Source organism: Dermochelys coriacea, chromosome 20 (genome assembly GCF_009764565.3).
Source record: "Dermochelys coriacea isolate rDerCor1 chromosome 20, rDerCor1.pri.v4, whole genome shotgun sequence".
Taxonomy (NCBI): Eukaryota; Metazoa; Chordata; order Testudines; family Dermochelyidae; genus Dermochelys; species Dermochelys coriacea.
This window is the reverse complement of record NC_050087.2, coordinates 9851845-9866255: the sequence shown is the minus strand read 5'-3', so window position 1 is coordinate 9866255 and position 14411 is coordinate 9851845. Positions and strand designations below refer to the sequence as shown.

General features: G+C 44.6%; 1 long non-coding RNA gene across 1 annotated transcript; it reads right to left on the bottom strand.

Moving 5' to 3' along the window:
- Positions 1 to 233: 233 nt before the first annotated feature.
- On the bottom strand, positions 234 to 1456 carry LOC122458372. Its single transcript, XR_006278391.1, has 3 exons — positions 1414 to 1456; positions 603 to 676; positions 234 to 339 (listed from the first exon to the last, which is right to left on the bottom strand). It is a non-coding gene; the product is annotated as an uncharacterized LOC122458372 (long non-coding RNA).
- Between the last annotated feature and the right edge of the window lie 12955 nt (positions 1457 to 14411).

Here is a 14411-nt window from a genome sequence, read left to right as displayed (position 1 = left end):
TGAGATTCTGGTCTCTGTTACACTAGTATAAATCTGGAGTAACACCACTAAAGTCAGTGGAGTTACCTTGACTTTACACCAATATAATGGATCAGATTCTGGCTCTATTCATTCAGTCCAGCTGTCCTGGAGTCAAAATTCTCACTGAAGTCAAGGGGAGCAATCAGCATGTAAGAATGGTAGGACCGAGTCCTAAGTGTTAAGGACTCTCCATACCAGTTTGCTGGTGGACACAGTGAACTCGCTGAAAACATATGCTACCATATCCCATGCTGCACAATTCTCCACACTTCCTGAACTGAGCAGTGTCCTGATGAAATGAAGAGCTGCCTTCCTCACCTGTAAGGGTAGAGATTACACACAGGAGTTCTTGTTATCCCTTCTGCCTGAAATAGGAGATAGGATATGAGAATCCTTATGCTTTTGATTTTGTCTCCTTGGATTAGAAACATGAATACATTTAACACAGGCAGGAGAATGACATGCCTTATCTATTCTGCAGTCTCTCATCTGGATCTGAATGAAAGCTCCACCCAGGTATCCATTCATCCCATAACATTGAAAAAAATGTAAATATTTCACTGTTCCACACACAATCTTACCATAGCATTCTGATCACTGAGAGTGGATTTCACTGCCTTCACAATCAGAAGCTTTTTAACTCTTGTCTCAGGCACTGAAAGATAAGGAGAGGTGTACAGTACTTCTTTGTTCCACACACACTCACTTTCCACATGGGAATTAATCCTGGATTTCAAAGGGCCCTAGTTAAGAATAGTACCAAGCTTCTCTCCTCTATAGAATCAGTGGGGAAAACATAGGACCAGATTCTGGTCTCAGTTGCACCAGTGTAAATCTAAAGTAATTCCATTTCTCTAAATAGTGCCATCCTACTACCATGATGGAAATATTATAAAAGAGTTTGATAGACTGAGGTGACTGAAGTGAATCTGTGTTTACACCAGTATAACAGAACTCAGAATCTAGTCTATAGTGTATAATACTTATGATTCTCGCGTCAGGAGTACTATTTTATTTTTATCTGATTATTGTTAACATGCATGAGCCCCAAGTTAACTTCTGTATTTGAAGTTTAAAAAGATCTTGACAAATATCTTGGGCTACATTCAGCACTTAGTTGAACCTGCTGATTTCTGTGTGGCCATATGGGGGTAACTTAGGGCAGCATTTGGTCCTAGTGGATCTTCAAACCACTGTTGACTGAGGATTCTAGAGCCTCTGTGCCCCAGTTGCAGAAGTGATGAGTCTGTTACAGCCCTGCTGTGCCTACAAAGCCTTGGTTCTTTAGATCAATCTATAGTAGCTCATGCTTTTAGCTTTGGATATCCGCAACTCAACCCTCAGCATGTCGGCCAAGAGGGCAGCTGGCACAGTTGCTCCTGTATTATTTACAGTCAGCACCAACAATAGCTCTCAGGAGTTTTAAAGATGCCACACGAACAGCCTCATGCTCAATCTCCAGCTGCTCATGTAGAAATGCTAGCAGTTCATCGGGAGAAGAAAGGGCTGCAAGGGAAGAAATCACATCCTCACTGTCTGCAGAACTCTTATTCTTATCATACCTCACAAAGGTAAGTTACAAGGAAACCACTGTGTAACTCAGACTCTCTTTCCCTTACCTAGCAGAAGTACACAATGGAACAGCTCTTTGTGGTTTTCTATGCTGAGCTGCTTAGCTGGAGAACAGATCTGTGGGAAGAAGGGAAATGGTCAAAGAAAAACTAATCAGAAGCAATTGAAAAGTAAAATGTTCAGTTAATTTCTAAGCTTCCACTTCCTACTTGTCCAAATAGAGGTCTGAACCCCAGGGAGATGGTACTGCATGCACAGCAAAAATCAAACACAATGACCAATACATTAGATAAGAGAAGCTAAAGTGTTTTGAGCAGCAGAGCTGACCTAATCAAGACACAGCCACAGTTTTTACTATACAACTCTGACTCCCCTCGATAATCGGCTTATGGTGAAATTGCTTTACAAACTGAGCTGGATATTAGCTAAGAAAATGAGACCGCTCCCTGCTTACTCTTGAGCCTGCAGAAATCAGTAAGGCATGAGGAGGTCCCCAGGCTCTGCACTATCATTCCATTGATTTTTTATTGTTAATATGCTTCAGATCTCCTGTGCCTAAGCTCAAGGGATCCAAGCAAAACCACCCCTCACCTGGTTGTGCAGAGCACTGCAGACGGCTTCCCTTTAGGTAGGGGGATCTTATATTCACCAGAGACCTCCAAGACCTGGCTCAGACTCTGCAACAGAGGGCGAAAGTCAGATGGTGGGCACACAAAGAAGCCATATGTAGTGACTGAAGCAGATTCAGGGGATTCCTAGATTCCAAGGCCGGACCAGATTCTTGCCATCATCTAGTCTGACGTCCGGTATAACACAGGCCATAGCCCTTGCCCAGAATAATTCCCAGAGCAGAGCTTTTAGAAAAACATACCAATCCTGATTTTAAAATGGTCAGATTCTGCCTCGGCCCTTGGTAAATGACTCAAATGGTTAATTATCTCACCATTAAAAATGTACGCCGTATTTCCAGTCTGACTGTGTCTAGCTTCAGTTTCTAGCCATTGGATCAAGTGACACCTTTCTCTGCTAAACTGAAGAGCCCATTATATAATAGGAGTCGCTCATGTAAGATATTATAGACTGTAATTAAGTCACCCTGTCATAGGATAGGTCCATCCCGTCAGGGTGGTATCAGGTTGTGGAGGAATTGAAGTAGATCTGGAGCGGCCCAACTGGTCTAGTCTCCCTAGCCACCACAGCAGTCCTGGCTCCTAGGGCAGCATCGCCTAATGGTTGGGATCAGTGCAGCAGCCCTTGGGTGAGGGTCCGCGGCCCAACAGCTTGAGTCACTCGGGCTGCCCTTCTAGGGATGGCAGTGCGGACTAGTGGCCAAAGTCAATAGATCCACCCTTGGCAGCAGGGCAACTCAACTCAACTGGATCAATGCTTAGTCCAGCTAGGCTACTTCCCACCTGTTCTTCCACAGCTGGGAGTCCCAGGGATTCTGGGGTCTCTCCTCCATCTCTGGCATTGGGTGGCTGGGGGTCAGTTGCAGCCACAGTCCGGCTGGCCTCTGAATCCTGGAGCACTGGGAGTCTCTCTGCAGGAGCCTGCAATGTGCCTCTGCTCCTTTTGGCAGCCATCCCAGCCTGAGCTGAGCGGCTCTCTTTTGTACCCTGGGTCCAGCTGAAGCATGCCCAGCAGAGATGAGGGGGCATGGCCTCCTCGGCCCACAAAGTATGATTAACCCTGCTGAACCAATGCGGGTAAACCCCATCACATCACCCTTTTACTTTCTGTTTCTTAAACTAAATAGATCTAGTTCCTTGATTCTACCACGGTAAGGCATGCTTTCTAATCCTTTAGTCACTGTGGCTCTTCTGTCAATATCCTCTCCAATTTATCAACACCCTTTTTGAATTGTGGGCACTAGAACTGGACATGTATGTGTGGCCTAAATCCCTTGTGCCTAGATGCATCCATTTACATTCAATATCATTATCTCAATATTTCCTGATAAAGAACCAGGACTCATAGGGTTGGTTTCAGGATTATATTCTAATGCACCTCACAACTAGACCAGGTAAAATATTTCCCCAGATTAGAATGCATTCTAGGCCAACTCATCCCTGCTGTAACTCCACTGGGGCTGAATGGACCAGGAATTAATTTAGCCCACTATCCCGTGTTCATCTGCACATTAGGTGCATAAAACTAGAATCCATGTACACTGGGTACAGACAGAATTTCCATGATGTGGTGACATTATAAACGTATGGGTTTTAGATATTCTACATGATAATCTGTTTCATCCAAAAGGACCTCCCATAAAATGCCATCATCACAAAGAATGCCAGACACACAGAATGTAACATCACAATTTCTGCTAAAGGTTTAGAAAGCCAGAAATTCTCACCTCCAGCTCCTCACAGGTCAGCCAGTTGCTGGTCACATGACAATATAAGGGAAGAATTTTATCGCAGAATTGTGATTCACCCATCCTGGGGAATGGGCATTTTTCCCAGTTCGTAAAATATATATTTACTGCCCTTGAGCATTTTTCCAGAACTGCATGGAAGGAGAGAAGACAGACAATGTGAAAAGGACATATTAGTAATGAGGAGAAGTTGCTTTATCAGAGAAGACACCCAGGCCTATCGTTTACTCCAATTCCATGGCAGCTACTGCTCAGTTCATGACTAGATGCTGAAATCCCATATCAATTTGGAGCTATTTCTCTTTCCCCCATTCCATTTCTTGTTTCTTAAAAGACTTTTTTCTTTGTACATCTCTCCATCTTTTTTCAATTACCATCATCTGAAGACTCGCATTCTCTGCAGTTATTGTTTATTTAACCCGAACACTGTATGATTTCATTTTGAGTTACAGTTTGTCTGAAAGATGTTCAGTGCCCCTAACTGCCATTGGCTTTACTGAGATTTGAAGGTAGTGGGGAGCACTTTGCCCTAAAAGCAGGTGTATCTAGTGTCCTTGCTAAGAAGAATTAGGGCCCAATTCTGTTCTCTATGAAGTAGATGACAAAATTCCCATTTCCCTCAATGGCACAGGATTAACCCCTTACTGAGCATCACCAGAAAAGCAAAGGAAGAGAGAAGTGGAGAGGAAGAGAAGACAGAGAAAAAGGGTGAAAGGAGATGATGATCAAGAAACTAAGGAGAGAGAATGGGTGGAGGAGTGGGAAACCGGGGATTTTAAACTGTACAGTAATGAAATCTGCTCCCTTCACCTCCTCCCCCAGGAGCCTCCTGGCAGAGGGGCAGCTTCAGCCTTTGTGTCCGTTTATTTTAAATGATATGCGTAAGTCAAAGGGCCTGAACTTACAAATGCTCAGCACCTCCTGCAAAGTAAGAAGCACTCTGAACTTCATTGAGTGCCACGGAGCCAAGGAACGCAGCACCTAGTGCAATCCAGGGAAGGGAGCACAGTTCAGGGCCTGTTTGCAAACTTGGTCAGTCACTTAAATCTGTACCAAGACCCTCTAAATATCCATTTGGGGCACCTACAAGAAGTGCTGGCACTTACCACCACAAAATGCTTGTCTCATCCTGCTGTCCTTGACTAACTCTAATATGGAGATCATGACGTTCAGGATCATTCCCACAAAAGGGATACACTTAAGCGCTGCAGAGAAAGGCCAGAAGAGAAGGAAGACAGACAATCAGCTGCTCTCTGCCTTCTTACAACACACTTAGAAACACTGTGGGTCAGGATGCTATGGGCTCCTAGGCAATTTGTGCCGTGTAAGCAGAGCAGAATGGCTTTAAAGCAGCCATTGAAAGCCAGTGGGGGATTCACCCTGTAGAGGGGAATCCTCCACCAGTGTACAGCTGTGCCTAATGCCCAACTCACTCCCCGAGTAAGGGGAGAGAGCACTGGGGTAGGACGGGAAGTGGGGTGAAGAAGAGCTCCACTAGACCTGATCTTCCACTCATTCCCATCCTTAAGGAACTTCACTCAGGAGCATAAATTAGAGCTTGCACCTCCAGCTGGATTGCTCATGATCTGGAAGCCAAAACTAGGAACAGCAGTTAATCTTGTGTCCTTCCACTTACACATGCACTCACACACACACACACTCAAACAGAGCTCTGTTTAGCGGTAACATTTTTAGGTAGAGAGAGTAATCCCCTGTCCTTAAATGAAAAACAATAACTTTGAAAGAAAAGAGGGACGTTACCATACTATAGGCTGATGACAGGTTGCTCAACGTAATGAAAATAAACTCTTCAAGCAGCTCCAGATGATACACCAGCTCGTACATGACATCATTGAAATAGCAGCCTGCCAGAGTCACTAAGGTGTTGCTAGCTGCCACTTTTAGTTCATTTGTTGCTTCCTAAAAACAAAAAGAAAAAGAGAGAGACTGAGGTGACTAAAGCCGGTTGCACTAGCCAGAGTTGTTTACATGAATCAAGTCCTTATTTCTGTGCACAAGTTGCGAATGAACCAACCCAACTTTCTCTGGATAGAGTCATAAATATTCATTGAGTCATTTGGCTAAACAGTTTTCAGCCTTTGAGTTGCTTGCAAGCTGCTTAGTTAGACTATTCACTATTAGCTACTTGTGGTGGATGACTGGTCACCGTAGTCACATGATATTTTTCCCTGCCCTTCCCTGAGGTGGTAAGTGAGACACAGACTGGGCAGCTTCAAGATATTCAGAGAGCTTTCCTGAAATAAACTTTCCCCAAAAAGTAGGCTGACTTCCTTTGGAACAAGAGAGGGATTTTTCCATGGGTTTTCCTGCTGGCAAACTATATTCTAAATCCAATGCTGCTTCTTTTGGAGATAGCTCAGATTCTGTCTGTCTTAGGGCTTTATACTGCCACTTATTGCTATAGTATCAGAGTGCCTTCCACATAAAATCAATATCAATAATGAAATCCCTAGTAGACTTCGGAAAAGACTTGCTCGTTAAGACACTATAGGCCTGTCTTTGTGGCTGAGATCATGTGTCTCAGGTCCTAATCCTGCAAAGCACTTAAGCACATGTGTAACTTTCAGCATGTGAGTTGTTCCATCTTATGCTGTCTAGGACCTGGGCTTTGGTCTGGAGGAAGGTGTAGGCATCTAACAGAAGAATACATTTTCGTTTTAGTATATAGTTTACCCCCCAAAAAGAGAGTTTAAATTAGTTAAAGCTTTGGATCCTTTGATTAGTATCTTGGGAAAACTAACTTACCTGAGTTTCTCTCATGTGGTTTGAAGCTAGTGTCATTTTTTTCAGTAGCTTTCTCTCTAGGCCCTGGGTGTCCTGCTGTAAGACTTTCTCCAGGACACAGTAAATGTCTACTCTGTTTTGCTGGGGACAAAACGTAAAAGAGAAGAATTGGAAACGTTTTTCTTGACGACCATACAGTAATTTGGCTAATAAGCCCCTGCCCTTACAATCCAAACATGAAATGACTAGCCCAAGTCTTATCATAACAGAGCAGGTCTGTGGCCAGGAAGAGAATCCATGTCTCCTGAGTCATTAACCAGAGTCCTATCCCCTAGGCCACACTGACTCCTCAGCCTGCATGCTCACACAAGTAATCCATTGGCTTAATTGGTGTAAAACATGCCGTGCTTTCCACAAGCAGCGCATTTAGCAGCACTTCAGAAGCAGCCAAGCAATTGACATAGTTTAATCTTCCTGGAAAGAAGAGCCAGAATAAGCACCCTTCACTGCCCCCTTACCTAGTTTCATTTATTTAAAAGAAACAATAAAAATGAGCACCTTGCCCTTGCTCTATCCACTCCAGACAGAATTTGTAAATGTGGAATTATAAAATACCCAACTCCTGCAGTGAGTCCTCAACAGCTCCTGGGGTAATTAGCTCAGCAGTTAGATCTACACTGACCATAGCACATTCGAAGGTGTCTTTTATGAGGCCCATCAGTGTAGAAATTCACAGATGATACTAACTATGGAGGAGTTGTAGGATCAGTTGGGACAGAGAAAAAATAAAGAGGGACACAGAGAAATTAAAAACCTGAGCAGAGAACAAGATTCATTTCAGAAAACTGCAAACTAGCACATCTGGAAAGGACATAATGGGAGGGAGAAAAGTGGGAAGCAACAAGTGCCCTGGGGGTGACAGTGAAAAACAAAGTCAACAGGTATGTGCAAGGTGTGATGGCTACCACAAAGAGCCATGTGGGTTGGGTCTTTTACACACAGGGATCATGGCACAAAGCAGGAAGACAACAGTTCCTCTCTGTTCAGCTGAGCTGTGACTGCATCTGTATTAGTGCGTTTTCTAGCACCACTTTCCCAGAGAGATCAACAAATGGGAAGTCATTCCTGCGAGAGCAAAAAAGAATGCAGGGGGCTGGCAGAAGTGACTTCTGGATAGAGCCCTGCAACCTGATCCAAATCCTAGGGGACCTGACCACAGGCCTCAGGGTCAGGTTGGATGAGAAAACAACTGGACCCTCTTGGGTTCGGCTCAGGTCGGCTCTCCTCCTTTAGCTCTGGGATTGGCACAACCGTGACTGCGTGTTCCTGCCAGCCACCACCTCCTTCCTGCGCTGCACGCACTGTGGAGCGAGGATGCCGAGGACTCACAGCATCTCTCTCTCTCTCTGCAGCGCAGACCCAGCGCAGCAGGGGCAGTGTCAGAGGATGGAGCCATTGCTGCACATAGTGGCCGCTGCACCAGCCCCATGAGCAGGATGCAGCGGCAGTATCTGGTTTGGGGGGAAGGGTTGGGACCAGGATGGAAAATGATTCAATCCTCTCAGGGTGAGGTGAGTGGACCTGGGGCCAGTTCAGGTTGGGCTTAAAAATTGGGCCCGAGCAGACCCCTACTTCTGAAGACAGACGGTAAGAGCTGTCTGTGTCAGATGCGGCCGGGGATGACTCTGAGGGAGAGAGGATAATACCATACAACTACCTGGAGGGTGTGAACACCAAGGAGGGAGAGGAATTTTTTAGGATAATACATTTTGGTAAAAGTAGGAGTAATGGGTTAAACTAAAAAAGGACATACAATTTAGACTTTGATAACAGGAAAAATGCCCCAACTGTGAGATGGGGCTATTAGGTTATGACATGGTCTTCCTAGGAAAGTAACGGAAGTTCAGTCCTTTGGGGCTTTTCAAATTAGTTTGGCCAAAACATTGGAAAATAGCTGCTGGGAATGCTCCTGCATTAGCAGGGAAATGGACTGGATGATCCAATAGGGCTTTTCCATCTCTGTCTCCTGTGAGTCTATACATCTATGTGACCTGCATGCCAAGGTCATAAACCACTTTGGAATGGTCAAAGCCAATCTGATCTCTTGACTGGCTAAACATTCCAGTAGTTCTGCTTTTAAAGGCCTGCTTCTGCAAACTGCAATCATAACAGACAGCTCCACTGGGGAGAAGCTCCTTCCATTAATTTTTAAATGTAAGGAGGATTTTTTTAATTGAAAATTGTCGCTGATAACTTATCAGTACATAAGCACTACATAATTCAAGTAATTCAAGTAATTAATCAAATGAATTAACATAATGAATTGAGTAATTCAAATAATTAAAGGAGTAGGAGGCCAAGACACGCAGTTCAGTTCTGAACTGCGTGTCTTGGCCTCCTAGTACTTTAATGGAAACTAAAATGCCTTCTGTGTTGGCCCTTAATAGAGAAATGGACTTTGTTGGATGCAAGTATTAAGCAATGGAAAAAAGGGGTCTGAGTAATCTTCATGGGGGAATTCTGCACTACTGTGCATGTGCATAATTAATGAGCCCCACATATTTTTATTTTTTTGCACAGTAAAAAGCTTCTGCTGAAATGCTGCTGCCGTTCCATCTTTTGCCAACCAAAGGGTGCTGTGGCAATAGAACAAAGCAGCAACTCCCTATCAGCGAAGGAAGAGAGAGAGCCTGTCTTCTTCCCAGCGGGCCAGGTCAGGAAACCGGGGCTATGGGGAGACAGACAGTGTGGGATGCTGAGGTGGGGTCAGTCAGGGGCTCATAAGGGCTAGTGGGGGAGGACAGACTGGGGCAGGGGCTGAATGGGAGTGGAGGCACAGGGTTAGAGGGGGAGGGAGGTTCAGGGCTACATAGTGATGAGGGAGGAGGTACAGAGCTACATAAGGATGGGGGTGATTGGGTGGAGGCACAGAGACACATGGGGACAGGGGGAGGGGGTGTCTGAGTGGGGGTGGAGGGACACATGTGGACAGGGGGTGCAAGGACCCATGGGGGTGCAGGAACGCATGGAGGCAGGGGCAGATGTGCCTTACTGAATGGGAGAGGTTAGGGGTCAGACAGGGTCTGCATGGGGTGAGCTGCCTAAAAATTTTTCCCTGCCCCTCCAAAAAAACTGTTGCATATTTTTCCCACCCTTACCCAGCAACCCTCCAAGTTCACACCCAGGCTCCTTCCCAGCAATTTACTTCCCTCTCCCTCAGCTCCTCCATTACCCCTTACTCTACCAAGCCTTTGCACTGTGGCTAAGAGATGAAAAAAATACAGTTCTGTATTGAGTTTAAATGAATTATTACTCAGAGTTCTGTATTAATATGCATAGTAAGGAATCTATTTGTCAAAAAACATTTCCTGAATCCTTTTTGTTGTCTGTATTGATACAGACGTACTTGCTGACAGGTATTTTGAAATAAATAACCAAATTAATTTGAACGGGTGTAATCATATTGTATTATTTTGACAAATAAAATAAGCAGAATTTTGCAGAACTTTTTAAATATTGTGCGCATCGTTTTTATTTTTTTGTTGCAGAATTCCCCCAGTAGAAAATATATAGATGAGGTCCCTTCAATGCTATAATCTCAATAATATGTCATCATAATAAAGGAGTGTTGGCTAGGATTTAGAGCAGGGAGTCAGTTCACTTGGGTTTTATTCACATTCCTTTACTAACTTGCTAAGTGATGTTGAACAAGTTACTTAATTCCCTGTGACACAAATCATCCATAAATGGGGATAATGCTTACCATTCTCACAAGGGTGCTGTGAGTCTTAATTCATTAATATTAGGGAAGTGCTTTGCAATTTTTGGATGAAGATGCTAAAAGAAGGGCAAAGTATTATTAGAAGAAATTATTGCTAGTCCTATCGTGTACTTTTACTATCTACAGCCCATGTACTCCACTGTGTGTAAAAGGACAATGCTCTCTTTATAGAGCATTATATCATCCTGATCTGTAATAACAGCATTTTGCATGATGAGTTTATGCCTGAGGACAGAGGGGTGAATACTGATTCTACTGATGGTGCACCAGGCCAAGTTCTATACTGAATTACCCCCATGCATTCCCCTATACCCCCATGAAGTCAGGCAGAATTTGGTGTGGACACATGGAAAGCGGATATAATTTCATGAAACTGCCCTACCTCATCCTTTTGTAGTTTCTCTAGCAGAACTGTCACAACGCTAGCCAGCTTGGTCTCAGCTATAAAGGCAATCCTGAGGGCAATTTTGCCCTTATCTTAGTCATCCATATGTGCCAGGAGGAAAACAACCTCATTATAAACACCTGAAATTAAATAAAAGGATTTGGCTGGTTACCACTGATAGTAGAAATTGGAGCTGGCCTCTTTAATTCACTATCCAGTAAAGATTCTGCAGGAGCCCAAACACTGTGAGAAGTAGACCTGAGAATCATGGAAATCCTCTTCCTCCTGATGACCAGGTTTGTTTGCTGAACTACCCAATGTGCTTGGGGGAAAATCATAATGAAGAAAATTTGCTCCTTTCAAGTAGATCCCCATGTAAAATAATCTTCCTTTCCCTCTTTACTATCAATTGATCAATTTTGATAGCATACAGAATAATAATTTATGGCCAACATTTTCAAAACTGGGTGCCTAAACTAAGCTCCTAAATCCATATGAAGGCACCTACACCCTAATTCAGCATCCTAATCACATGCTTAACTCTAAGCCAACAAATAGACCTAAACTTAAGCACATGCTTAAGAGTTTTGCTTAGTCAGGGCCTCATTTTCAAAAATCCTGAGCACCCAGATGTACCTATTGGCTATGCTGGGAACTTTTGGGTCTCAGTATCTCTTGAAAATCAGGCCACTGTTGTAGACCTCAGGATGAATTGAGAAGCCTAACTTTAGGCCCTCTGTTTTGAAGAAAACCTTTAATCTTATTTTATGGTAGTTTAAATACTTGCAGAGAAGACACATGGAATGGAGTTCATCCAGTTGCCTGTAGAGGTCATAAAGGAATTTCCCCCCCCCCACCCCCATGCACAATTGGCGAGGTGTACGCTGTGAATGGGGTGGGGTGGGTCCCTCCAACCTTCATCTGAAGCATCAGGGATTGACCAAAGCAGGAGATGGGACACCTGGTAAGGTGGACCAGTGCTCTAAGATGGTTCAGAGAATCTGTTTCCTTAGTTGTCCTGCTCACATGCTCAGGGTCCAACTGATCTCCAGAGTTGTGGGTGGGAAAGAATTTCCCCCGGTCGGATTGGCAGGGATCTTTGGGTGGGAGGGTGGGGCACTGATCACCTGCTAGGATAATCTGGGTATATCTGACCTAATCAATTCTTGACCATTGCAAGGGCCTCAGGCATTGGTGGAACCTCAGTCTCTCCTGTCCTCTGCCGATGGCACACAACAGTTTAGTCTCCTAAAGATTGAAATGTTTTCATCTAAGACAAGTTTTGGGGTTCAGTGGGGAGCGGGAAAATGGACCTATTGTGCAAAACTCCATTTTGAAAACCATATGGATTCCTGTCGTAGGAAATGCATCCGATGAAGTGAGCTGTAGCTCACGAAAGCTTATGCTCTAATAAATTTGTTAGTCTCTAAGGTGCCACAAGTACTCCTGTTCTTTTTGCGAATACAGACTAACACGGCTGCTACTCTGAAACCTGTCGTAGGAAAGTGAGCCCTACCTAACAGAGGCTGGCAGAGTGAACAGAGTGATCAGAACGGAAATTTGACAATCCTTAAATTATTTTAATCCCGAAGCTGTTACTTATTAGAGGCCTGATTCTGCCATGCTCATTTACATCACTTACTACTTTATTTCATAAGTAGGGCTCATGCAGGAAGATAATTCCATGTAAGTGTGGTGGCCACCATCTTGGGGACCTCTAGAGATGAGAGCACAAGATGCTAGAGCCTAAGCTAAAGAAACAAGGCTCTGTAGCTGGGGCCTGTCACAGGGCTCGGTAGGGTAGGACCTGTAACACACACTCACCGCTGGGTTACAGAAGGGAGGGAAAATCAGGCCGCATGACTGGCTGTGTGGGTGTGAAATGGAAACGGAGGATACAAAAAGCCCTTCCTCCCTCTTGTATATCTACCAGCACAGCTGAAACAGCCAAGAACTTAGTCCTCAAACGCAAGGGCTGAAGGAGTGCTAGCACTACCAGTAGCAATAAAAAATCCAAAGGGGCCAGAATTAGGCCTGATGCCTTTCTGCCAGCATAGCCAGCCCTATATCTCTAAAAAGGAAAGGCGAGAGCCACATCTCAACTCCCAGCCAGAGCCCGTATGAGCTCCACCACTAGAGGCCCTTTTGCAGCAAGCCACCCCTATACAGCAAAACAAAACTACTTCCCACATGGCATTAGGACAGCAAATGATAATAGAGAAAGATAAGAACTTGCTATAACAGGGGTTCTCAAACTTCATTGCACCCACTACCCCCTACTCACAACAAAAATTACTACGCGACCCCAGGAGGGGGAACTGAAGCCTGAACCTGTCCAAGCCCTAGCTCCCCTGGGCCAGAATGGGCCAAAGTCAAAACTCAAGGGCTTCAGGCCCAGGCAGGGGGTGGGGGGACCAGTAACCTGATCCCAGGGCTGAAGCCCAAGTCTGAGTCCTGCTGCCCAGGGCTCAGGATTGGGCTTCAGCCCTGGGCCCCAGCAAGTCTAACACCAACCCTGACGACCCTATTAAAAACGGATCCCGACCCACAGTTTGAGAACCACTGTGCTATAACATGCACTGATTATTGGTGATACTTGGTTTCCTCACAAAGACATGCACAAGGTTACATGGAACTCATTTGTGCTGTACCTGTTCTATAGATAAATAAGACTTTACTCTCTAGTGTTGGCAATGCATTTTCTTCCAATGGCATTAAATTCATTTAAAAAGGATGATGCAGTGTTTCTTGTTTTTATTTGGAAAATTCTGATGTCATTAAGTAGGTTATTTTCTAAAAATCTTTAATTTTTCAACATTTTATAGAATCATACTCTTGGGGATATGAACAACTTAAATTAATTATTTGCTCCCTAAAGCAATTTCTTGAAAGAGTTGCGTGAGTAATACCTACTTGTGTGACAACTTAAATTAATTATTTGCTCCCTAAAGCAATTTCTTGAAAGAGTTGCGTGAGTAATACCCACTTGTGTGAAAACTCAGTAGATAAAATCTTGAAAAATATACAGACTTCAGAGGGGGCATTACATCTCAGATGATAACTCGTGCTGAAGATTTGTCATAGCATTTTTTATCAAAAGTCACAGTACAATCATGCTAAATTTAGTAAAGTCACAGGTTTGATTTTTGATCTTTTAAAACAAAAATGCCATGACAAACAAGGAGGAGGGGCCCAAGTGAGGTGGTGATGGGGATGGAGAACAAGCCTGCCCCATATTCACCCTGCAGTGGCAGCTCCTGTCCAGGGGCGGCAGGTTTGTAGAAATTTTGGTGGTGCCCAGAACCCCCAGAACCCCCCTCACCGCAAATTCCCCACACACACCTGCCTAAGACTCTGGGAGGGAGTTTGGGTGGGGAAGGGGGTCTGGGGTTCAGGTGATTGGGGTGCATGAGGAGGTGGGGATGCAGGCTCTGGGAGGGAGTGTGGATGGAGGGGGTGCGAGGGGTCGGGCTCTGGGAGGGAGTGTGGGGGTGCAGGGGTGGGGGTGCAGGAGGAAATTTGGGGGCTGA